The sequence below is a fragment of the Siniperca chuatsi genome, linkage group LG14 (genome assembly GCF_020085105.1).
Source record: "Siniperca chuatsi isolate FFG_IHB_CAS linkage group LG14, ASM2008510v1, whole genome shotgun sequence".
NCBI classification, from domain to species: Eukaryota; Metazoa; Chordata; class Actinopteri; order Centrarchiformes; family Sinipercidae; genus Siniperca; species Siniperca chuatsi.
The window spans coordinates 12784911-12809924 of NC_058055.1; the positions used below are offsets into that span (position 1 = coordinate 12784911).

The following is a 25014-nucleotide window of genomic DNA, read 5'->3' on the forward strand; positions in this document are numbered from 1 at the left end:
TGCCTGATAGAAACTGTGAAAAAAATAGAAGACAATATTCTTGATGTGAAGGCAAATTTTCACCAACGAATGGATTATTACGACAGTCTCACCACTGAACCAGGTCCATGTGCCAGCACAACGTGACCAGATTTTTAAAAATAATCTCTTTATCAACATATCTGCTAATTTGTCTGTCTGTCTGTCTTTTCAGTTATTTATGAAACCTCCATCATATAATCAGGAAGACGAATGAATGTTTAATTAATTAAAATTAAAATTTTATCCCCTAGAGAATATTAAGTCAATTAACTCTGATGTTAATGAATGCTCTGATTGGCCAACAGTAACTACAGTTATTAAGGTGCCTGTGTTGTCTGGTAGGCATTAGAAAAGGGTGCAAAAGGCAACTGATTGACAGTGGCTGTTAAGAGCAATGCAGGCTGCTGCAAACTGGGATTTATGTGGCAATTTACAGTTTCTCACTTTTTTTTCTTGTCTTTAATATGCAGATTTGGTGTGGAATTTACAGGAGTTTCCAGATATTTAATCATTTTCATAGCAGGCTTTTTTTTTAAACTCTGACTGTGCTACCATCATTGCTAGTTAGAGTTTGGTGAGCATAATGCAGCATATGACTACATTAAAAACATCAAAATTAAAAATGTGTCTTGTATAAAGTTATCTAGATCCTTTATGTATGTTGGGCATATATGTAACTGAGTTTTTAAAACACATTTTAAAATCTTTTTTGGCTACATTATGTATTGATCAGGTCTGTTTTTTGTTTTGCTCAGCCAGAGCTCTGGCACTGAACAACAAAAACTGGGGAGGTTTTTGTTCTGTCAATACTTTACTCTTCAAAATATGAAGAGGACATTACAGCAAAACCTCCTTTCACGCAGTCGTAAATGTATCCAAAAGCTGTTACACAGAATAATGTGTTACATTTACAAGTGCAATCTATGTCTCACACCTCCGTGTCCTAAACATCATGTTGCACTGCATTCTTTTCATAAACATTCGATTTTTGTTTAATGCGTTTTTTTTCTTGCATCTTTTATTTCTCTCAGTTTCTTGGTATCCTTGAGTTTGGCTTGCTGGTGAATACTTTGGCTTGCTTTCCAGGTGAAAGAAAGGAATACATTTTTTATTTCCACAACATCAGGATTCAGGAGCCATGGGATTGGCTCCAGATGAAGCAAAGCATCAAACAAATAGTAATGAGAAAAAAAAAAAGAAGTTGATATGGGTCAACACAGTAACAAACTAATAGGTAGTACAGGGCATGTGGTTCAGGGAAAACTTGTAAAAAACACTTTGAATAAGGTCAGAAGGATATTCAGACTGTGTGCCAGTTAACTGTTTTTCACTTGTCTACATTCAACATAAGCACACTTCCGTTGCCCACACAGTACAGCAACCAAATAATTACATCTCAAGTTGATCTGGCTGTAATTCTATTTTACTCTCTCTCTTGCCTCATTCACACATTGACTCCCAGACATCCACATTATTACACACAGTCTGTTGTTGCGAAAGCTGTTTTTTCTCCTTTGCCTGACGAGAATGAGCATCTTTGTTTACATCTCACCAAAAGTTCTGGCTTAAGGTATCCCACTTCCTACTTGGCATACGATCATCACTGCACATTAGGCTGTAGCATGCAACTGTTACAAGGCATCTGTGTTTTCTCATTATAATGTATTGAATTTAAATAAGTTACATAGTTAAAAATTATGTTGTACTAAACTGTAAAATCTGAACTTGTTCAGTTCATGTTCATAAACAGTGAAATCATTTATCTCGTTTCCCTGTAATGATTTCTAATAGTGACGGACAAGATAAGTATTATTGTATTTTTTTGTGTGTGTAATACAGTTTTATCTCTGATGGTGGAAAAAGGCATTTAATTGCATCCACACTGAACATTTCTGTTGTGTGGAGTTAAAAGGGTGCAGAATACTAATCATCTAATTTGCATTGTATTTCTTGCTGGTGATGAATCACGGCAGAGTTGGTTCATAGGGATGTTGTTAAGTTGCAGTGTTTTACTCAGATCAAATGCTTCATTTTGTTTGTCTATGAACCTGTCAACATGAGGCCAACACAGGAAGAATACTGTCACCTGGTGGTACATCTGGTGATACATACACATTGAAAACCACCAGCTTTGTTCTGCAGTAAGTAGACTGGAGAGGAACAAACAGCACTAGCAACTGCACATATGAGGAGTGAGCATTATTAGCTAATTAAATATATTAACTAATTACCACAAGATGTATTAACTAATTAAAGACACACTCCATGGATTTTGCACATGAAGTTCAGTTTAAACGTATTACTTAGCCTGTGAAAACAGACGTCTAATGTCTTCTGTGGCTCTGGAGGAGCTTAAGTTTGAAAAAATAACCCTGATGATGTGTAATGAAAGACTTTACTGAATTTCATTATGGAAAGTGTAGGATCCTGTGTTTTTTTAACCCATACTAAGGACTAAATATCAGGATATCTCGGCCTCTGCTGCTTCGATTTTGACCATTCTGTTTTTTTTTTCTTGTGATTCCCCCAACAATATGAAAGTGCAATACTAAATCACTGGAGTACACCTTTAACACAAGGGGAAGTTATCAATGTGTTATAGATATCAGAATATTTCATAAAGCTTACCAAAACAGTCATTGTTATTAGTAGTTTTTTCTAGCTTTTGCAAAGAAAAAGTACATTTTCCTCTTTATGACAATCATAGAATTCTCTTGTGCATTTTTGTCAGAGAAGCACAGGGAAATGTTCATTGGATATGAAGGGAACGGATGAGGATTTGCATGCCCACAGGTGTTTTCACTTTTACCTGATTAGACCTCTTCTCGTGACTGTGAGGGCGTGTACAGATTATGCTTGATTGACAGATCCCTCACTCACCTGTTGCACCTGTTGAGGCGGGAGAACTTACACCTTTACCACCTAATGAGGTAAAGGTCTAATCAACCAGAATAACTGCAAACACTGGTGTGGGTGTGCAGGGCCTTTTAGTCCATCACTAACATAGTTAGTTAAATATAAGTTACAAAATTGGGGCTGGTTCTAACACCTTTTATATCTATACATATATATTATAATTTATATATTATATATAATTAATATAATTAATACATATTTTGTTCTGCTCAACAGGCCTTTTTTACAGCAGACATTTTGACTTGGCATAGAAGGAATGACACAGGTAAAAACATTAACAATAGCTCTGTTTTATTCAAGTGTCCCAGTAAGTCATGTCAGTGTGACAGTGAGCCAGAATGCACAATATCAGGACCCTGAAACTGAAGTAGCTAAATGGAATTCAGCCATCATTCATTTTATTATTTATACCTGTGCTTTTCCTACTGTGAAATATCAAAATGTCTTGTAAAAAAGTGAAAATGTGAAATGTCAGTAAGAAGATTTTTTATCTTAATTTGTCTTTGATGAATGAACATATTATTATCACATATCATAATATATATCTCCAATGCAATGAGATGAGTCAGTGCTAATACTGACTGTTATGTTTGATTGATTACTACATTATTAAAAAGATTGTTACAATATAGTTATAGTATGAATGATACCATATATTAGCATTACTTAAAATTTGATTTGCTACACAAATCCAACATTAACATAAATAACTGATTACTCATCAGTATTTCATCCATGTCTGCCCATTAAATAATATTGCACACTATTGCAAAGCAATTTATATAAACACAGTTTAGCTCAGATCTTGTTTACTTGCACCACACTTCTGCTGACTGTATGTTATCTGGTTTGTTTTGAATATGAACTGCTAATTGTACTGAGCAAACTGCTTGAGTTGCACAACAGAGCGTATCAGAAGAACTGCACAAGCCACAGGAATGTTGTGAGCTGGTGGACGAGTGTTCTTCAGATCAAAAGAATAACCTGCAGTTTGCTCCTGGAATCCCAAAAAGCACATTCAATAACATGCGTGCTTTCTGAAAGTCCTGAGGGGTTTCTCATAATACAGATGTTGCTCAACATTTTATTGCAATTGTGGATATGTATCTCTCTGCACAACAGATGAGCACCTCTATTTCCTCATGGAGGCCGCAGAGCTTCACTCTGCCTTAGTCCAGAACAAAAATCAATAACTGTCTTAGACAGGTCACTAAAACACACACACACACAAGGAGGGGCAAAAAGATAACAGTGACTTACATAATAATAATTTAGTGCATTAAAGTAAAGTACACTTTTCTGTCCTATTTGTATACTCTTTGTATGTACCCTTTGTATTAAACATATCACCTACTGCAAAAGGCATCATATGAAACATTAAGACTAAGAGTCTACAGCCACGCTAGCAGCTCAGTGAGGCTGTACTTAGGCACAGCAGTGCTTTGAGCTGATTGCTAACATCAGCATGCTTACATGTTCACAATGACAATGCGAACATTCTGATGTTATGCAGGTATAATTTTTACCATGTTCAACTCCTTTGCTTAGCATGTTAGCATGCTAACATTTTCTAGCTCTAAAAGCACTAAAAACCATGTATGGTTGAGGCTGATGGGAATGTCATTAGTTTTGCTGGTATTTGGTCCTCTGAGAAACATGAATATTAATTATGTACCAAATTTCATGGCAATCCACCAAATACTTGAGATATTTCACTCAAAACCAAAAAAGTCAACCTGCTGGTGGCACTAGAGGAAAAGTCAGGGGATCACAAATGCTACAGTAGGCTTCATCCTCTGGGGAACATGAATGTCTGCACAAAATTCCATAACAATCCATCCATTAGCTGCCAAGATATTTCAGTTTGGACCAAAGCGGTGAACCGACTAACCAAGTGACAGACTCTCATACTGACATTGCCATCCACAGAGCCACACTACTAGCGTGGCTAAAAATGAGGTGACAGATGGCCAAAAATGACTGAGACTGCTTTGCTTTTAAATGAAGAGAAGTGTCTTAGAAATATGTTTTGCTGCCTGTTTCCATACCATTTGTGCATTGTTTTGAATAATAACTTGCTTAGCAAATCGACAAAAGTACAGCAGAGACGGTGAGTGTTGAGCTAATTTATGCAAAGTCACATGTGCTTCTGAAATACACCCACATTAACACAGGAAGTCAGCTTTTTGCTTAGTGTGTTTACCACATTTGTACCTGCAACATGCTGCACATGTGATGATTAAAATCTAGTTGCGACAAAGTCGTTGACAGCTTGACGCAGTTCAGAAACTTTAGCTTATGTGGCACTGATTAGTTTTCTCTTTTAGACTCTATTAACAATTAGCTGAGAGAGAAAACATTTGAAATGATAACAAACTCAAACTTATAATTCAATGCATGTACTGTAATTGCATAACATATTCTCTTTTAGTCAAACCTCTGCACTGCCAAATAGTAATACAGAGCCAATAGTCACAGCTGAATCATTGTCCAGATATTGAAATGCAAAAGGCTGAGGAGAAAAGCTGAAGGTAAGATAAGATGACAGCAAGAAATTCATAACCACTCGACCTCTGTGCTAAGCAGCAGCAAACCATCCATGGACATTTAACCTCTAAAATGTGTATGAACTTTATTCTTCAGATGAGGGTTTGAAACAATCATCCCTCTGATGAGGACATTGTTTAGATTTCAGTGCACCGTCTCTGCTATGTGACTGGCAGGCAGATGCGTTGTGGTGATTTATGGACATGCTTTAACTTCAGAAATTGGCTTTGGGTTGGTTTCCTGAATTTCTTGATTTCCAGATTTTTGTTATTACGATAACATTTTTGTTTTTTATACCAGTATGTAAAATTATACACTTATGCTACAAAAACATTTTGAAATATAGCCGCAAGCAGCAATTCCGGGGTTCAAGCCAACACAGACAGTTAGAAGTTTAAATATTTTGATCTGGACCTGGTCAAAAAATTTTTGCATTTTCACAAACAGAATGAGAAAAACAATTTCTAATTCGTGTTATGGCACACACATGTTTTGCCCTAGTAGTGCCCCCTAGTGGTTGATTTGAAGCAAACTTTCAGGGTATGTTTCAGGTACTTCTGTGGACATATGCTATATTTTTTGTGATTATTGGACAAACAAATTCTGACTTATAGTCTGATTCGTGTTATGCTACGCCCATTTTTTGTTATTTGTAGTGCTCCCTAGTGGTTGATTTAAATGAAACATTTAGGGTATGTTTCAGGTACTTCTGTGGACATATCCTGTACGTTTTATAATGACTGGGCCAACAGCTGTTGACTTTGGTCTATTTATGTGCTGAACCACGCCCCTTTTGAAGTTCATTGGTCAATATCTTGAAAACTAAATAAGATATCAACAAGCTTTATACAATTTTTCATAAGCTTCATCCAACAACGATCCACCAGAAATTTGGTAGCAATCGGACATGCGTTTTAGGAGGTGATGTTTTTTCAAAAATTCAAAATGGCGGAAAATCTAGTTAGGCAGACTTTAGTGGTCCAAGAGGCTTTTTTCTAGCAACTTGTGAGAGAAATTTCAAGTAATTCGGACTTACGGTGTGAAGGGCATGGCCTGTTCAAAATTGCTTTTTTTGGGCCTTCATTACAACACCACCATGTGGCCGATTGGGCTCATATTTCTGTGGAAGCACATGCACATCATTTCCAGTTATTGGGCCAAGTTTCATGTTTCTAGCTCATTCCAGCTCACAGGAATTTGAGCCGAAGCCGAAGCGGCAGACAACAAATAAGAATAATAATAATTATAATACAAATAAGAATAATAATAATTATTATAATCCTGCACATACATAGAAGGGTTTCAGCCCCTTCGGGGCTTGAACCCCTAAATATTTCTACTTGGTACATAAATTATGTAGGTTTTTATACATATACAAAAATCCACACAAAGCACTCTTTTCTATCATACTGAAATGAAAATACATTACTAAATTTTCATCAGTGTTAAATTATAAACATTGGTATAGTGTTCATTTTTGGCAGTTAGGAATTTGAAATGTAGCTGTAAAAGTATTCAACCCCATTTACCCACTGAGGCTGAATTGTTTCACAGGCAAAAACATTTCAGAACATACATTATTCATATGTCATCCTCAGATTCAAGATTGCTTTGATTTTATCTCCCTTGCAAGGAAGGCTTAGACCCGTGCCGGTTCACCTTAACAGGGTTTTATGGGTTTATGGGTGAGTCAACTGATAAGTCAAATATTCTACATTGACTTCACAGCATATCCTACACATCCACATCCCTTTATTGCATAGACTATATATATATATATATATATATATATATATATATATATATATATATATATATATATAATAACCGTGGATGTAAAAGCATAGTTTGTAATAATATGTATGAAATGTTTCTCTATCTTTTACCACTTGAACTGGTCTTCTCAAGTCATCTGAGGTATGTTAACAGTTCAAAACTAAACATAGAACAGCTTAGTTATTAAGCTGGAACAATCATCCAAAACATATATTCTCCAACAGGTTAAAAGATTTATGCTTACATCCTGAACTCTCTCCTATTTATTTCTGCATTTTCATCTGTCAAATTTCTTTTTAAAATGTCTTTCTATCCTTCCTTTCTGTGTGTGTTTTAAATGTCTTATTTCTAATTGCATTGTAAAGCCTTTAGAAATGCTTTTGTGAATGAAATGTTTCATAAATAATTTAGAGTTTAAGCATAGATTACAAGAATAATAAATCTTAAGGGACGTTTGGGACTTCCTTTACATGATTTTTCTGGTCCTAAAATGTTTTCCATTTCAGATTTCCCATTTTAGATTCCCACTCCACTAAAGAAACTAACTTCCATCAAAAATCCAAAACATTAAATCAATTAATGTATTAACTGCTTCAATTCTTAATCTCAGCATCCCCTTGTCCCCTTTTCTCTGCCATTATTGTGATAGGTGAGCCCCAGGGGTGGCTGAAGTACTTAAGGTTCCTGCATTTGTAACACTTTGTAACTAGGGGCCACTACAAACAGCAGAATCCACAATTACAATTAATGTGCAATACAGTCTCATGGCAGTTCCCAATGTGATGCTCTACCAAATACAAATCCACTTACATGATGGCAGCTAGAGATATGTGTAATTTCATTTTTAGAATGTTGAGGAATGTTCTAATAAACTATAGTCTCAATGAATAAACAAAATATAAACTTGAAATCAACATAAAATTTCCCCAGAGCCATGAATGAATTCTCAGTTACACAAGCCGAATATGGCAGGCTACTGCTACTGTGGGTTTGTTGAGTTGCATGATGAAACAAAGGTGGTAACCGGATGAGTAAGCAGCTCTACATCATGGAGACACACCTTGTGAAACAGGTTGAGATTACAATTCACTGTACAATTGGCAATAGGAGTCATTAAAAAATAATGGATTTGTCGTTCAAAACGTGGAGAAGGTTTTTGAACAGCATCCCAGCGGCTGGTGAAGCTTGCCTCTTGCATTGCTCAAGGACACTTCGGCAGCATGAAGAGGCGTGCAGGGTGGGGTTGCTGATGGGGGCTTGAACCTGTGTCTCTCTCTTACCACTCGGTCCCCAGCCTGCTGTCTTTAAATGAGATGCCACTCCTATATTGAGATCTAATTTGATATCTGGGATGGGAAATAAAAATGTACCTGCTTTATGATTCTGTGGTTAAACGGCGTTTAATCCTCCATGGCAACGCTGCTGTTAGTTTGATGGGGAGCAAGATTGGTCAACAGCAGCTGACCGCGCCCTCAACCCATATAAGCTATCTACCAAACTATTACCATCAAGTGTCGGGGGAATGACGGCTCTGCTGCTGCTGCTGCCGCTGCTGCTGCTGCTCTCGGTGCGGCGGAGGAGAGAAAGCATCTTTGTCTGTACGGAGGAGCTCCGGGCTTCCCTGCCTGCCTGCCTCCATCGACACAGCAGCATCTGAAGATAAGAAGACTATCCTTTCTGAAGACAGAGGTCGCATATTCATCTGCCGCATTCATCTGTGCTCTAGGATTTTTCTTTTTCCCCCCTTCTTTTGTGCCTGGCTGGAATAATCAAACCCCCTCTGCTGTCTCCATGTGTCGGATCGCTGGCTGATGCACAGGTAAATGACACCGCACACCTCCTACACAGAAACGACCTTATGCACGGCGGTAATTAGCTTTTAAAGGGTGCTGCGGTAGAAAGCTATAAGATAAGCCTTGGCGTATGTATGTGTATGTGTTTTTCAATGTCAGTGGTTCGGAATTGTTTGTATTTCCAATTCAGGGATGTTGGGCTGCTGTTCGCCACTTATTGACACTTCTCCTGAGGTGTCTTTTGGAGATTCCACTTGATGTAACCAGAGATCATCAGATTTCAAACCAACCATCTTTATTATCAGTGTTTACAGTTAGTTGAGGTGGGTGGAGGAGAGGTATGGGCTCCAAATTCAACACGGTTGCGGATGAGGTCGCTTAATTGCGTGCCGGAAGACATGTCCTGTGGTTGGGCTACAGCACATGCAGTGGTGGCTTTTCCTTTAAATAAAGGCTGCAGAAATATGGAAACGAGCTACATAACCTATTGTTTGATTTCGCCACATGCCGGGTTGCCTTGGTAATTTTTTTATATAAATAAAAGTGAACTTAATGTGGTCTTTGAGTCAGGCAGCATGCAGGGCCCTTGTCTCTGAAATGCTTGAGGTAGCCTATTTATTATTGAGAGGGATTTCATGTTCTGTGGCAAAGGATTGGTCCAGTTTAAAGATAGGAAGGAGAGAGACAGACAGGGAGGGAAACAGTAGTTGACTCAAGCAGCTGCCACATCATCTGCAACAGAGGAATCTTCACCTGTATCCCTTAAAATCAGGGGGAAAGTTGAGAGCTGGAAAGAAAAGGTTTCTTACCTGTGTGATAAGATAATGTTTCTTAAAACCTGCAGCCCTTGTATCCACGCCCCCATGGGAAGCTGCTGCCTCCATCCAGCAGATTATATGGCACCAGTTCAGCAGGGTTGACCACTGAGGAGGTGGTGCGGTTCAAATTAAAGTTTATGCTCCAGAATACAAAATGTTTTTTAAAAAAAGACACAAATGTAAGTCAATCCTCCACACTAATTTAGAACACTCTAACTGGATGAACAGAGGGAGACCGTTTATTTAATCATCATGTATTGCTCTTGGATTGCATAAACTGATGTTGTATGGAATTTTAATATTCTACTTTTAATTAAAGATGTTTGTTTTATTTTTTGACTGTCTTCAGTACTGACACTGAATGGTAATTCACTACATGGCAACGAATCTAGGGGCTCACACCATGATATTCCCCACAATAATTTGATTATTTTTTCAAAACAAAAAAGAGGGGAGGTGCCTCGGATTCTGAGGTACACCCCTGTACATCTTGCATACATACTGCTGCCCTTCCTGCACCTCCTGTAAACCTATTTGCTTTGCAAATTCCACTCCAACAGTAACACGATCCATTTTGTTACTGAGTTCTGAGTAGGGAGACTGAAATCTATGTATTCAGAGAACAGGCAAGAGCATTACTAGCTCAGGTTTCCAGTTCACCTGAATTAGGTGACCACCTCCGCTGGGCTGCTGTTGCACGCTAAATTTCAGCACCTCACTTGTGGACAGCACACAAGTGTTGCGTCTCAGATCCATCGCGCGTTCTCTCATTACCGCATCATCATTGGCTGCACTCTTAAATCCCTGCTGGTTGAGCAGACAGACTAATTTAAATACTGTTGCATTCTTTAGTAAGCCCCTTGGTTTCTTGTAAGAGAGTCACATTGACAACAAGGAAGTCATGGCTTGCAATGCTCAAAACATGAACAATGAACTTATGCAATGCTGAGCATGACTTTTTGTGCATATAGTGTTGTTATGGTGATATTTTTATGCAGCTATACAACGGCAGGGTGTGTCACAGTCTTGGCTTTTTGTTTTCTTTCTGTTATACTGCGTTTTATTTTCCCTCGGTCTTGCTGCATTTATATTTGCGGCTCAGTACAATTCACATGTTTATTGTTATTTCTGATCAGCTCTATTTTGACACAGGCTACGCCGTTGCCAAGATTTTACTCACCACTCAGTATTTTTGGTGCCTTCAGTGTCATTTTTACCACACTCGTGTTGCTGTGGTCTGACTCACAAGACATCTGTCTCCATCGCTGCTTCCAATTAGATTTAAGGGTTTCGGTACAGTTAGCATTTTGTTTTTAAAGGAAATGGTTTCACTACTGCCACAACAACAACTAACATGATACTACTGGTAATAATATTGAAAATTATATTTTCAAAAAATTTTATGGCTCTTAACAGAATTAAGCTGCATGGTACGTCATGTTACTTCACATTCAGCTTCATAATTATCTATCTCTTAAAGCTGCACTTTTACAGCATGGCAGCTGCTGAGTATGAAAAGCAAATAATATTTGGAATTAAGACATCTCACACAAAGCACCAGCCAATATGCAAAGAGAGATGGATGACTGGATGACATGAAGGAGGAGACTGCATGAAATAACGACAGGGCAGAGTTGACATGGTGTGTGTGTCACAGCTCAATAGCTTCAGCATGTGTACTGGGGAAGTGGAAGGTTACAGATATTGTGTGGCATTGCGAATCATGTCGCTTCCTCTCTATCATACCCCATCAAGGTCATATCCACAGACTGAAAGTGGTGGCCCTGGCCTTTTCCACTCCTGGCTCTGGCAGAGGAATGGGGCCCGCGGACCACTGCTGCTTCTAATCAGGGCTGACGCGTGACTCAGTTGCATGCCAGCTGCACAGCCAAACAAGGATTATGTCCCTGGATGGTGAAGACAAAAAAAAAGGTCATTGTTGAGATCTTTATCTCTGTACACCTTTGGCGAGTTTGGGTTATTTAATTATTTGTGCATTATTTCTAATGAAAACGAAATCCTTAAATAACTGAAATCCTTCACACAATACAAAGCATATAGCTGGGAGCCTTATAGTCACAGTAGTGACACCAGCAGCACACTGTTGGTTACAATCTGGGACATTGTGCTACTTGTAAAACTAGGTTGTAAAACAGTATAAAAGTCCAGATATGGACATTTCTGAACAAATAAAATATAAACGTTGCATATACAGTGGCAACTGATTTGGAAAGCTTGATTGATATTGGTATATATCTGAAATAATAGTGAGGGAAATTGCCAGGTATTTTCACCACAGGTGGTACAGTAGGTGGAATGAAACGAACAGTGGTCTATAATTTTCTGTAAGCAGAGTGCTACTCAGGATTCAGCAAAGGTTGTTACATTGGAGCCTGTCATGATGGAAGACGTGGTGACAAAAATGTTTTTTGAAAAGCTCAGCTGTGATTCATTAAGCATGTGCATGTACCAGATGAAATTTTAGTTTGAGACAATGCAGCCATTATGAAGAAGTGAATGGAGTTATGAAGGTTCTTGTGTATTCCTTTCCCAGTATTTTTCACTGGTACGATGCTGCCCAATACCAGGACAGTGCAGGAAGTAGAATGAGGGGAACTAAAACCTGTGATATTATTAGTTATGAAGTCAAGATCTGGCTCACATGTGATAACTCAAAGAGCAGCACATCCAGGGTTTTTCTTTAAGGACTATTGGTGCATTTTCTGCTGCTTAACTGACATTGTTATTGTAGATAAAAGTTAATTTGGTTACAGCAGAAACAAGAAGAGGCTGTAAGCCAGTAACAACGAAGAAAAACAGAAATTAAGTAATGTACGTGTTCATAATCACACAGTTTAACATTGCACAGTTCTGTTGTAGTTCGACCAAAATAGCATACAGAATAATGAGTTCTTAGAGCGCAGATAAAAGCCCCTGAAGGTGATATTTATAATAAGCATTCACCATTAAACATAAGGTATGTGACCCAGCAGTTAAAGAAAGCGGGTTCGTCTTTCTGCTCAGGTGTCTTTTGCACATTCAGAAGTGTTGCATTACATTGCAAATGTAAGTATTTCAGCTCATCCATTGTTGTTACTGTGTGACAGCAAGAGAAAAGGAAGCTGAAACTGCAACCAGCTGTTAACCAAAATGTGCCCAGGCAGCATAATCAGTGCCCTTAGAGATATAAAACACAATATCACCCTGGCAGGATATACATTATGCAGTTACTATGCTCAGAAGACGGCAACGCAACAAGGCCCAAATCTACTACACAGTGCTGATAGGGAAAATCTAGAGGTGGTAAAGAATAACAACTACTCTGTATGCTCTAGTTACTGTATCATTTAGAATATGCATTTTTACAATGGGATGTAGGACTAGATATTGTCTGAGATTTTGGTAGTCATACAGTAACATCATGATATACTTGGTGTGTATTTTCCTTATCCCAAAGGCTAAATTACAGTTAAGTGGCCCAAATTGGGGAGCTTAATTGACTGTGAAAGAACCAGTCTTTCCTAAAATATCATCACATTACTGTATATTGATATACTGTACAACTATGGTAAGGTATTTGATCAAGAATATGGTGATATTTGGGTTTGTCAAGTTTTATATTTGATTTTGTAATCCCTAAATGCAAATAATGCTTTAGTAATGAATGTTAACGAAAAAAATAAATCACAAGTTCAACAACAGACTGAGCTATATTCATGACAGCACTGCAGCTTCCTTTACAGTACATCAGTGTCATCTTTAAAGAAACGTGTGCATAAGACAGTTTCTTCTGCTAAAACACAGGTGACACAAGGAAGGTCAAACATTCACCTTGGCTGACTGTCAGCCTGATAATGCACTTTTTCTACATCACCTCAGCAGCCGCCAACTTCAAAATTAAAAATATCCTGACTATAGTTTGGCCAGATGAAACATTTTGATTGAACTTGCATCAAATCTGTTGCCAGAGACTCATGATGGGGCTGCTGAGGCCTTACATTATCTTAGTTGCAGATCGTTCGATGAATCTTTCTCTTTCATTCCAGACGTTACTCTCACCGGTACAGGCATTCATCTTTTCGAGGTAATATGCACAGGACTCTCGCATGGGAGGCATGTGAAAGTTCACGAAAAGCAGCGTGTGTGTGTGTGGGGGGGGCTTGTCAGCCATTGTAAATTGCATTACACTATAAGAGTTGAGGTTAGAGGCACACAGCCCAGTGAGCTTTTCTCCTTCCTTATCCTGTCACATTAAGTCAGACGGCAGATTTACGTGGATGCAATTGATCAGTGAGTGGCATATCAGGCTGGGTAGTGAATCAAGAGATTTTTAGCAGCTGCTTGGCTGTCCATCCATCACGCTGATCTCTGCTGTGCTTGAACTGGGCCTGTTACACTTAGATGGCCAACTGACTGCAGCAAGGGGGATAGTGTGGTAAACACTGGGGCAGTCATTTCTTTCAATTCACTCTGTGTCTGCAGGCGTCTCTCGTGGGGAAAAGATTCATGCTAATACGTTATAGTATGCATTGGAAATCTCATCTAATACCGCGTTGCAAAATCAATCCTATCCTTGCCCGAGGCAGCTTCATCTATAAAGGCATTTGTCTTGTGTGTCCTACCTGTGTGAGGAGGCTCCATGCCGTATCAATGTCAGCATTCATTGGGTCTCAGTGGAGCTCTCTGATCCTGGCCAAGAAGCTGTTACCCAAGATTAACCCAGGCTGTTCTGTTGCATAGCTGCTGAAGAGGAGATGTGTGTTTGTGTGTGTGTGTGTGTGTGTGTGTGTGTGTGTGTGTGTGTGTGTGTGTGTGTGTGTGTGTGTGTGTGTGTGTGAAAAAGAAGGGAATCAGAGAGTAGGATGCTTGCTTGCTCCCACTCTCCGTTTTGTCTGGTGGCACCCTCCTCAGAATGAGATGTGACAGCACTGGATGATCTAATCATGGATGTCATAGCATAGCTGCTTATTAACTGAGATTTCAAGGGCAGACATTTCCATCATTAGCAGTATACTGTATAAATGGGCAAGTGCAGTGCTGAATGATGGCTCCTGGTAATGTCACTTAAGCACAGGAGGGACTAGTCTCATTAAAATTTTTGTGCACACATTTTAGGAAGTGTCTTTATGAGGAGCTAATTTATAGCAACATGCATTGATACGTTGTGTTCTGGCCAAGGACGAAATCTCAGCGGCAGTTGAAGTCTTCTTTGAGATATGAGGGGGAAGGAACTGTCATTTATAGTAAAAATCACTTGAGTTGCTTTCATGATGGTTATGTTTTAGAGTATTTGCATAATCAGCGTCCTTAAGAGGCAGTCTGAAAGATGTGCAGATTTATGAAGTTTCACAGTTACAGAAGAGCTTTATTGAACTTGATATCTGTAAAGTAAATGTTAACTTTGTGACAGTGTATTTTCTCTTTATTGCTTTTGGATCAGTGTATGTTTACAGTTAAAAATTTGTGTGTGTGTGTGTATATATATATATATATATATATATATATATATATATATATAGAGAGAGAGAGAGAGAGAGAGAGAGAGAGAGAGTTCATCTTTTAGAAGTTTCAGGAATCTTCCGAGGAGAGGTTATCCCACGCTAGCTTTCTGTGAGCTACAGCACACTTATGTTAACTGACTTAATAAATGCTGTATATTTGTATAATATTTTAAAATATTTTGATTACATTTGATTAAGTTGTTTTGTTTTTTTGGCATCATATGCTAACCTCTGCTACATGTTAACTATTATAGTCAACATATTTATTTCAATTAGAGTTACAACAGTTTAATCGAATAGTCCATTGACAGAAAATTAATGGGCAACTATTTAAATAATCTGAAATAATAATTCATCATTTAAGTCATTCTTCAAAATGTGCCCAAAATTTTAGAGTTGCAGATGTGGAATTTGCTGATTTTCATAGTCTTACATTATAGTTATTATTAAGTTTTGGACTGTTGGTCAGGAAAAAGAAGTCACTTGGTACAGACATGTCAAACTGAGTCTGAGATGTCCCTGGATAAACCATTTTGATTTAGTTAACAACATGGCCTTTCTTCTGGTACCACCCTCAGTGATCTGGCAAAAAAGTTGTCATCCGGAAAGGTGCTGTGTTGGCCAATCACATACATGCAAGCGTGGTGGATTCTGGTGGATTCCTTTGTGACGTAGACGCCCTATTTCTACTGTTTACCTCACCTGCAACGAAAGATAAAATAATTGCAACAGTCATAGTTATTCAGAGGTGTAAAATAGGGTCTCAAAGGATTATTAAACACTGTGCTGTGTTTTGGCATCTGAGAAGCCTTCAAATTCAAGGGTCTGTTACTCAAATTTCCTGAATTGTATGTCATGTGTCACTAGTACCTGAAGCAACACACCCCCACCAATACTTTCTTTGTTTTAACGCAGTGCTGATTCTGGTTGGAACACCCGCTTAGAAATTAAGCATTTTGCTAAAATATCAATGCAGTGAGAGATTACACTGTATCATCAAAATATCAAATGCATTTATGAGGCCAAAAGATTTTTCCACTCATTCCTACTTTGACTTACCTGTGTGAGATTGACAGCGTCTGACTAAATGGCGCTCACGCCATCCTCTGTTCATCCACACATATCAGTGTGTGAGAGTGGGTGGCATGCGGACAATCTCAGTCTTTTAAAAACATACTGTTTTCCCCGAACACTGAAGTATGAGTGAATACATTTAATGTTGACAGTAGATATGCCAGGGCTAAGCTCTTTCTAATGATGTTTGGGAGCCTTTGTGCCTCAGCTGAGCCCATGATAGCCACAACCCGACCTCCACCTATGAGTATGATAATGGTGGTGCTGTGATCCTGCTGGATTGGTTGGAAACGGGGATTATAGCAGGTTAATTTTGTAGCATGCAAACATGTAAGTGGGATGCTGCCTGCTGTCTTGTCATTTAAATCACATTTTTTGCTGTGGGAACCCAACCAAATTGCATCTCTGAGGAAAGCATTTCAAATGGTATTACAGTTATAGCTATGTAGCAAGCAGATGTGCATGCATTTATCCCTTTACTACGCCTACAGTACATTTACATTTACTTAATGAGGGTACTGTGTGCAGTACCATGTTTATGCTTGTAGCTAGTGTTATGTAGTTAGCTACCTAATTACCTGGCTTGCTGGTTTGTGAAAATGTCAGCTGTTACAGTGCCCTGTGCCACTGAGAAACTCATATCAACAGGAGTTGACATGCACTCACTGTATGGCCTACATACTGTTCCACCATGTAGATAGATACTTTAAATTGGTTGTTCTGCCTGAGTGCAGTTCAAGCCACCACACCATATCTGCTCATATTTATTACACTTAAATCTACAGGTACAGTAAGAACACTGTTTTTCTCTGTATCTATCTGTATCTGTAAGAGCTCTCCCAGCAAGACAAATTGGCAGTTTGGGAAGAAAAATACCACAGGCACACCAGCAGCACAACCTTGTACATAAATCTTACAAAAACAGTTTACACGATTGTTATTGTTGAATATTTACAATTAAAATCCAATAGGCTACTTTCATGTCACTGATAAAAACAATTTGTGCAGCATATCGTGTGAAGAGAGTGCAGGTACAAACATCTCATTTTCAGCACTATAGATAATGGAAGGGTTATACATCTCTGTGAATTATGCAACATAAATCATCAGGATAACAGCTGATGCAGAGATATGAGTTAAAGGTCAAGAAGAGGATCAAGTGGATGATGAAGATGATGATAATGATGGCTGTGTTGATGATGAAGACTGTATGCCTGATGGCAGGGGTGATGATGCTGCTGATGCAGATGTTGATGAGGGCGGTGATTATATCTCTTAAGCTTACAGCTGAAGTAAAAAGCATTCCACAAATGCAAAACATCTGTGAAAATGAAATACAGAGAAAATCACAACTAAAAGCAAATGTTGAAACCTTTCATTAGCGGTGCTAATATGATCCCTACGGAGCCTGGGAAGGAACATAGACGTAATTTTTTTATAAACCTTAGTAAAGCGTGCATGAATTTTATGAAAAAATTACGTCCATATGTCCCCTCCCGGGAGCTGTAGATACATTTGTTTGGTACCAATACCAAAATGGCATATTTTTCACTATTTTCATTTGAGGAACATCAACATGTTTTTACAAAACCCTTTTTATTTAACAAAATAGGCCAAAGTCCCAATGCAGCAGTATTAAAGGAAACGTTTTGGGAAATACGCTTATTAGCTGTCTTTCTGAGAGTTAGATGAGAAGATTGATACCACTCTCATGTCTGCCCAGTAAATATGAAGCAACTGCCAGAAGCCAGCTAATTTACCTTAGCACAAAGACTGGAAGCAGAGGGAAATAGCTAGCCTGGCTCTGTACAGAGGAAACAGAATTCACCTACCAGCACCTCTAAAGCTCACTAATTGACCACATTGTATTTAATCTGTTCGTAAGTGGAAAAACAAATTGGACAAATCATCGTTTTACAGGGGATTATGTGCCAGACTTTCTCTTAAATCTGGACCGGTTGCCTGGCAACCAGTGGAGACTCCAGGAAGTTACTGGTCCCAACCAAGAAATAGTCTGGTTTCCCCGTTCCCGGTCTTTGTGCTAAGCTAAGTTAGCCAGCTGCTGGCTGTACATTCATCTTTACCATACAGACTTGCAGAGTGCCATCAATCTTCTCATCTAACTTTCAGCAAGAAAGTTTATAAGCATATGGCCCACACTGTCTAACTTTTCCTTTAAAGGTTGGGTATTCGATTCCAATACATGTCCTTTTGTCACATTCAGCGAATATGTCCTCACAGTACGCTAGCTGTCCGTTCTGTGTGTGCGCTGAAAAAAATCTGTTTGTACACAGCCCTGGCTCTGTAAATGGGAAACTAACAAAGTGGCTTGGACCGAGCCACACAACACTATTGCAGCCATGATTTGAGTGTCAGGTGACGTCAAATGAATTGCCCACAGACATTCAGCTTACTTTCTAGTTTCCCAAGATATGGTTGTTAGCTATAGTAGCAGGAGAGTTGTAAGTATCGCTGTCTGGAGCTGGTTTGCTGGCTCTGGAAAACAGTCTCGTCCTCTCTGGCCTTTAGCCAGTGTGCTAACCCACAACCTAGCTAAGCTAACCTACAAGCTAATTTTAGTTACATTACTTGCTGTGTCGTTGTTCACTCTATATCATGGTATTTGTCATGGTACTGGATTTCTCCAGAATCGCATACCCCACCTTTAAGTATTTTCTTAACAGAAGCAACTATAGGAGCTCTCCTTCTGTAAAATACCCGCTAAAGTTAGTATTAGATCAATATAGCACATTTTGCTTGCTCTCAAAAGTTTTGAGGTTCAATATCAAGCAATAAGATTCTCAATATCCGAAAATTTCAGACCGTGTTCATTTGTATAAAATTATTAGTTTTCCATTAAACAGATGCAGAAACACATGCCACCTGCCATGGGGCAAGATCCCACCAGAGTAGCATCAAATGTTTTATTTTCTATTTGACAATGGCAATAGCCAACTGCAAAAACTCATACTGTAATATTGACACCACTTAAGAGTAACACACAAAATGACCAATCCATCATCACTGATGGAACAACTTAGCCAGTTCCCTCACCCCACCCATCAAGGAACACACATTTTCAGCAAAAAATAAATACTAAATGTCATCTATAAGTAATTAAAGTTTCAAGTCTCACACCAGCCACTATAGATGAGTGCATGCCCATCATAAAAGATTGAGTTATTCAAATGAAGTTGCCTCCAAAAAAGAGGAAAAAGCTGAAGGAATAAAATGTAAGATTCATAAAGCCGAGAGAAGAAGAGTGTTGTTTGCAACATGACATACATTTGAAGTTGGGACACTGTCATGCACTGTGGAAAATATGGGTCTCTCTACTTGCACTGAGAGCCTGGTACTGCAAGGCAAGTGCCCACAGGAATCATGAAACAACATCAGTATGTTCCAATTACGGCTTCTGCCAAATAATCATGCTTTCCTACATCTCAGGTGCAAAGGGGGTAGTGTTTACTAAGTGAATCGCAGGATACAACAGAAGCTACTTGACAAAAGACTTAGCATAAAGACTGAACACAGGGGGAAACAGCTGGCCTTTCTCTGTCCAAAGGTTTAAAAAGAGTCCGTCATTAAGGGATGACAATGCAAATAATCTGTAATGTCCTCTAACTGAGGAGGGTGGAAGTGGTAAAGACAAAATACAAAGATGTCCTCAAATGTAAACCACAAAATCAAACTAAAATAAAGTGACAGAATGACATAGACAATGACATTAACAAAGCATATGTCATGTGGTGGATGCTGTTATCTAACAATGTCACAAATTATTGTCATTTTATACTACATTTAATTGCACTTTTTAATTTACTTATTGTCATGCTCTTCTTCTTAAACCATAAAATACCAACTTTCTATAATGTTTTGGATTTAAGCTGTGATTCAAACTAACTAGCAAATGATCACACAAATAAATTTAGACAGCTTGACGTTTACTGTTAAAAGATGCAGACTTCTTTACAGAACTCCTAACCTGTAGATGTAAGAGAAAAGAAATGGGTCAACAAACAACATCCTTGTCAAATTACTGCGTGGCACAAATCACAAATAACCTGGATTGACTGTTGTAAACAAATATCGCAAATTACTTAAACTGACCTTTGAAAGGAAATAGACCTGATATTTACCATGAAATCAAGGGTGGTTCCAGTCAAACACAGTAATGGTTTAACACAGTTGAAATTCATAAGACATTTGCTCTGCTTTTTAGATCTGAAGAGCTGCAATAAAACCCACAATATTAAATAAATGAAAGGGACAATATGTAAGATTTGGCCAGAATTTTAGTTTAAAACATTCAAAAAAATTAACTAACCTTATCAACAAAATGTGGAGAAGTAGCAGTTATGATGCCATGTGTTGCAGAGATATCAACTGAAATTAACATGCCAACCTGCTAGTCCCGGCCCGTCCTGTGTTGTAATACCACTTGTACCTCAAGAGGCGATATTCCAATAGTATAACTCAGGTAGTTCCAGCTGGTGTACGTCTTGGTTAGTCTTTAAACTGTTCCAACAATCACCAACTCTGGTTTGGTCAAAATAATCCACAGAGTTTGATGTGAAAAATATTCTGGCTCTACGCGCTGTCGCTGCCTCTGATGCCCGACCGTCCTCTCGGTCCTCTGCCGCTTGCCGCCTCTCCTGTCCCTGTCTGAACGCGCCGTATCTTCGTTGTCCCTGGAGTCAGAGTCCTGGTCAGAGCCGCTGTCAGTACTATATTCACTTTTGTCAAACTGGCCTCCGTCAGTCCCAGAGGCTGTGTTCAGTCCTGGTCTGGTCATGTTCACTGGGAGGCTGCTGATCCCAGTTCCGTTGCCCGCTCGCCCGGCTCTGGTTCTGGTGCTCAGTCAGCTAGGACCACTAAGTTATCTGCATGGCTAACTGAGCTAACTAGCTAATGGCAGTTAGCAGCAGTTATGACCTGATATGTGATACGCTGCCCCCTATTGATCTGAAGTATGAATTCGACAGTTAGAGAGTAGTCTCAATTCTTTCATATTGCCCCTTTAAAGTGGCTGTGATTAAAATGTCTCAAAAATGATAGTAGCTTTATTCTTAGCCAGGCTAGCGGCATGGCTCTAGGTATGGCAATCCCAGTCTGTTGGTTGGTCAGTCCATCCACCACTTTGGTCCTGACTGAAATATCTAAAAAATTATTGGATGGATTGCCATGAAAGTTTGTAAAGACAGTCATGGTCCGCCTCAGTTGTACTTTGTGTTTAGTTACTGTATCTAACTTACTAAGATGATGGGACATGGGAAACAAACATTATATCTGGTAAACATCAGCATGTTGTCATTGTGAGCATGTTAGCATGCTGACATTAATATTTAGCTCAAAGTACCACTGTGTCTAAATACAGCCTCACAGAGCAGCTAGCATGACTGTAGACTCTTGTTATGACATTACTAGTTAACCTAAACTCTGTGTCAAAGAATTAGTTCACCCAAGACCAAGCATTGGTCTTTTGCACTCAGCCAGTTGCTTGAGCTACAAAACTTGACTTATGCTGCATTTATTTTTTTTTTATTTTTAATAGTAGTAGAGTATTAAATCTGCTTCCATATGCATCCTCTATTGATGCATTCACATTCAACAATATTGAAAACTATTGTTCAGCCTGAAAAATGTTAATGCAGAGTCTATAATAATATATAAAATGACCTTGCAAGTATGGTGGACGATTACAATTCTTCACCTACACACAGCATTGCATGTTGCGCCCAGTAAACGCAATGCAATCAAAATGCAGACATATAGAAATAGCAGGTGTAACTTGAAAGGGTGCAGTTGAAACATTTAAAGGAATTTTAGATGGAATATTTCAGCCTTCAAACATGGTTCCGTACTTCACAGCTTCATGACTTCTTCTCTTTAAAAAGTACAAACCCGTTAGATTTTTAGTATCACACAAGAACAATAGTTCAACAAAATTATCAGGAGAGTAACTTGCAATTGATATTGTGTTCTCCAAATTCAGTTTAAAGGCCACATTTTTTTGGCCCTATTCAGATAAATCATTGGATTGAGACAGCCTGGTTGATCTAATATGACATATTCTGCCTTGAAATGTGGATTTCAAAAGAAGTGAATCCTGAGACACAGCTTGTGATACCGTAACAGACAGATCAGTCCAATGAGTTTAATTGGTATTGTGTGAATGAGATTACTAAATGTAAAACAAAACAAATCACAGCTTCTTGTACATGTGCAAACAGAGCTGTGCAAAAATAAATAATTGGATAAATGTGAAAACTATTGTATATCAAATTTTAGTGGAATCATCTAAATCAATGATTCCAAGCAAACTAATCAAATGTAACAAACAAGTTAACGATGTATGAAGAGATTTGTCTAATGTGATGTATAACAATGAAATGCAGTGCATGCATTACATTGCAATGTGTATATATATATATATATATATATATATATATATATATATATATATATATATATATATATATATATATATATATATATATATATATATTGCATACATCTGTCATATTGTGATACATAATGATGGCAGAAAAACAATGTTTTCTATATTGTGATAGAGATTGTAGCCACACCATCCAGCTCCATGTTCATAACATAACTTCAGCAGTATTTTGGGTAAATTTGCAGCCCTCATATACTGTATATATTTTTAGGTAATCTAAATGGTAGAGGGAAAATAAGAGGTTGAATGTCTCACAATTCAAGTCTTTGATAGAAATAAGCTAAAGAAAACTCCTCTTCCAGGCTGGTTAGGATTCACTAAGGAGTCGCTGGCATGGAGAACACAGACAGAATTTATTCCAGCCCAAAACCCAGCGACAACAGCTCACTGAGGTCGCTTTTATTGGCGCCTAGTAAAAAGTGTAAGAAGCTTCAACTGGGCCAGACTGAGGCAGCAGCTTGTTAGAGTGATCCCACACAGCTGAGCAGCCTTCTGTGGCTCTGTCCTGTGTGCTACAGGGTGTAGGGCGGGTGCTGTCCTTGTAACTGTGCTGTAGGTCCCCAGGCAGTATCAGTGCCTGAGTGACAACCCCCTGCTGCCTTTCGCTCACTTATATTTGCATGCATATCCTATTTATATACTCTACTTTTAATGCAGCAGAATTCATGCTTTTTTTTTCAACTGACCAGCTCATTGAGCTTATATATATTAAAGAAAGTGCTATATTAAAGTGCTCTCAGTCAGCTTTTTTCAATGTATGGTATATGTTATTGTTTATCTTCATAAACTTGCATTAATATACACACATTTGTGAAAGCAGTTTGAAATCCTTAAAGATGTAGGTCATATTTTAATAATAATTGCTATAATAGTCAGTTAATCTGCTGATTATTTTCTCCATTAATCGTTTTGTCTATAAAATGTCAAAAAAAACAAACATAGCAATCACTGCCTCCTGGTACTCCTTCAGAATTATTATTAATTCATCCAGGTTGCAATATTCCTTCTCATTCCTTCTACTAATAGACAAATTATCATAGTGTCATATGCAAATTCTTGCTGGTTGTGACTTTGTGTGATGACTGAATATGGTGGTGTAAGAGGAACAAGAAGTTGCATGGAGAAGAGTGCAGGACCCAGGGAAGACATATTGGGCACATCCCTTGAGGCACACAAACTGTGACCTGCCATGATTAAGATCACATTTATGACATCACACAGCTTCACCCTGGTATTTATCTTTTATCTTTTTAAAGCCTTGATGGGCTTATACCAGTCATGTTTATCTATCTATCTATACATATATATGTGTCTGTGTGTGTGTGTGTGTGTGTGTGTGTGTGTGTGTGTGTGTGTGTGTGTGTGTGTCTAGCTACTGTATTTATCTACTCTGGTACAATACAATAATACAATGCATGTATAACACAACATGATGAAAAAAGAATACTCACTTAATAGTCACTTAGAAAGGTGGTTGGAAAGATTATTAGCATTCTCACTGTACTTCATTGCAATTTCAAAGTCCAAACTATGCAAATCTCTAATAAAATTGACTGACAAGTGCTGACATACTGTGGACTTAAGGTTTGGTGGAGCATTGAAAATCTCCTGGTCACTCTCTTTTTCTGCTATGCATCAGTAGTTCCCAGTGTGCTGACCCAGGGTCTCCTGTGGTCCCTCTGGAGGAGAACAAGCTGAAAACCCCTCCAAAGTGATTACAGAGTTACTCAACTACTTTCATGTGTTTTTTTCCTTAGAGGAGGAAAATGTGGATGCAATTAAGGGAACTGGGATGTAACCTATGTACTGTCTCCTGGGGAACACAGATTAAATATGAAGAAGTGAATAAATTATGAACTCATTTGAAGGCAGCATAATGTTCTAACAGCCAAACTATTGTCTGTTATCTATTCTGAATTATCAGCAGGACTCTTACATGCCCCTACACTTTGTCCTCTCTGAAAAAAAAAACATGCATGTATCTGTGCCTCTGGGTTATTTGATGAAATCAATTCCCAGTTACACTCTGTAATTACAAAAACATGCAACTAGACAGATGCATAAATGATTCATTATGAGACAGCAGCTCTGCCATTAATGAAAGCATT

At 38.4% G+C, this 25014-nt stretch overlaps 1 protein-coding gene across 8 annotated transcripts in view; it reads left to right on the forward strand.

Annotated features, from left to right (window-relative positions):
- The first annotated feature begins 8464 nt into the window (after positions 1 to 8464).
- nrxn2a (neurexin 2a) overlaps positions 8465 to 25014 on the forward strand; it is a 115859-nt gene continuing 99309 nt past the window's right edge. For 5 of the 8 annotated variants that reach the window (XM_044223028.1, XM_044223030.1, XM_044223029.1 and 2 more), the window contains exon 1: positions 8466 to 9079. The gene's annotated coding sequence lies outside the window, so the exon portion shown is untranslated. Of the gene's footprint in view, positions 9080 to 25014 lie in introns of all 8 variants that reach the window. The other 3 variants (XM_044223024.1, XM_044223026.1, XM_044223025.1) reach the window with 1 other exon arrangement.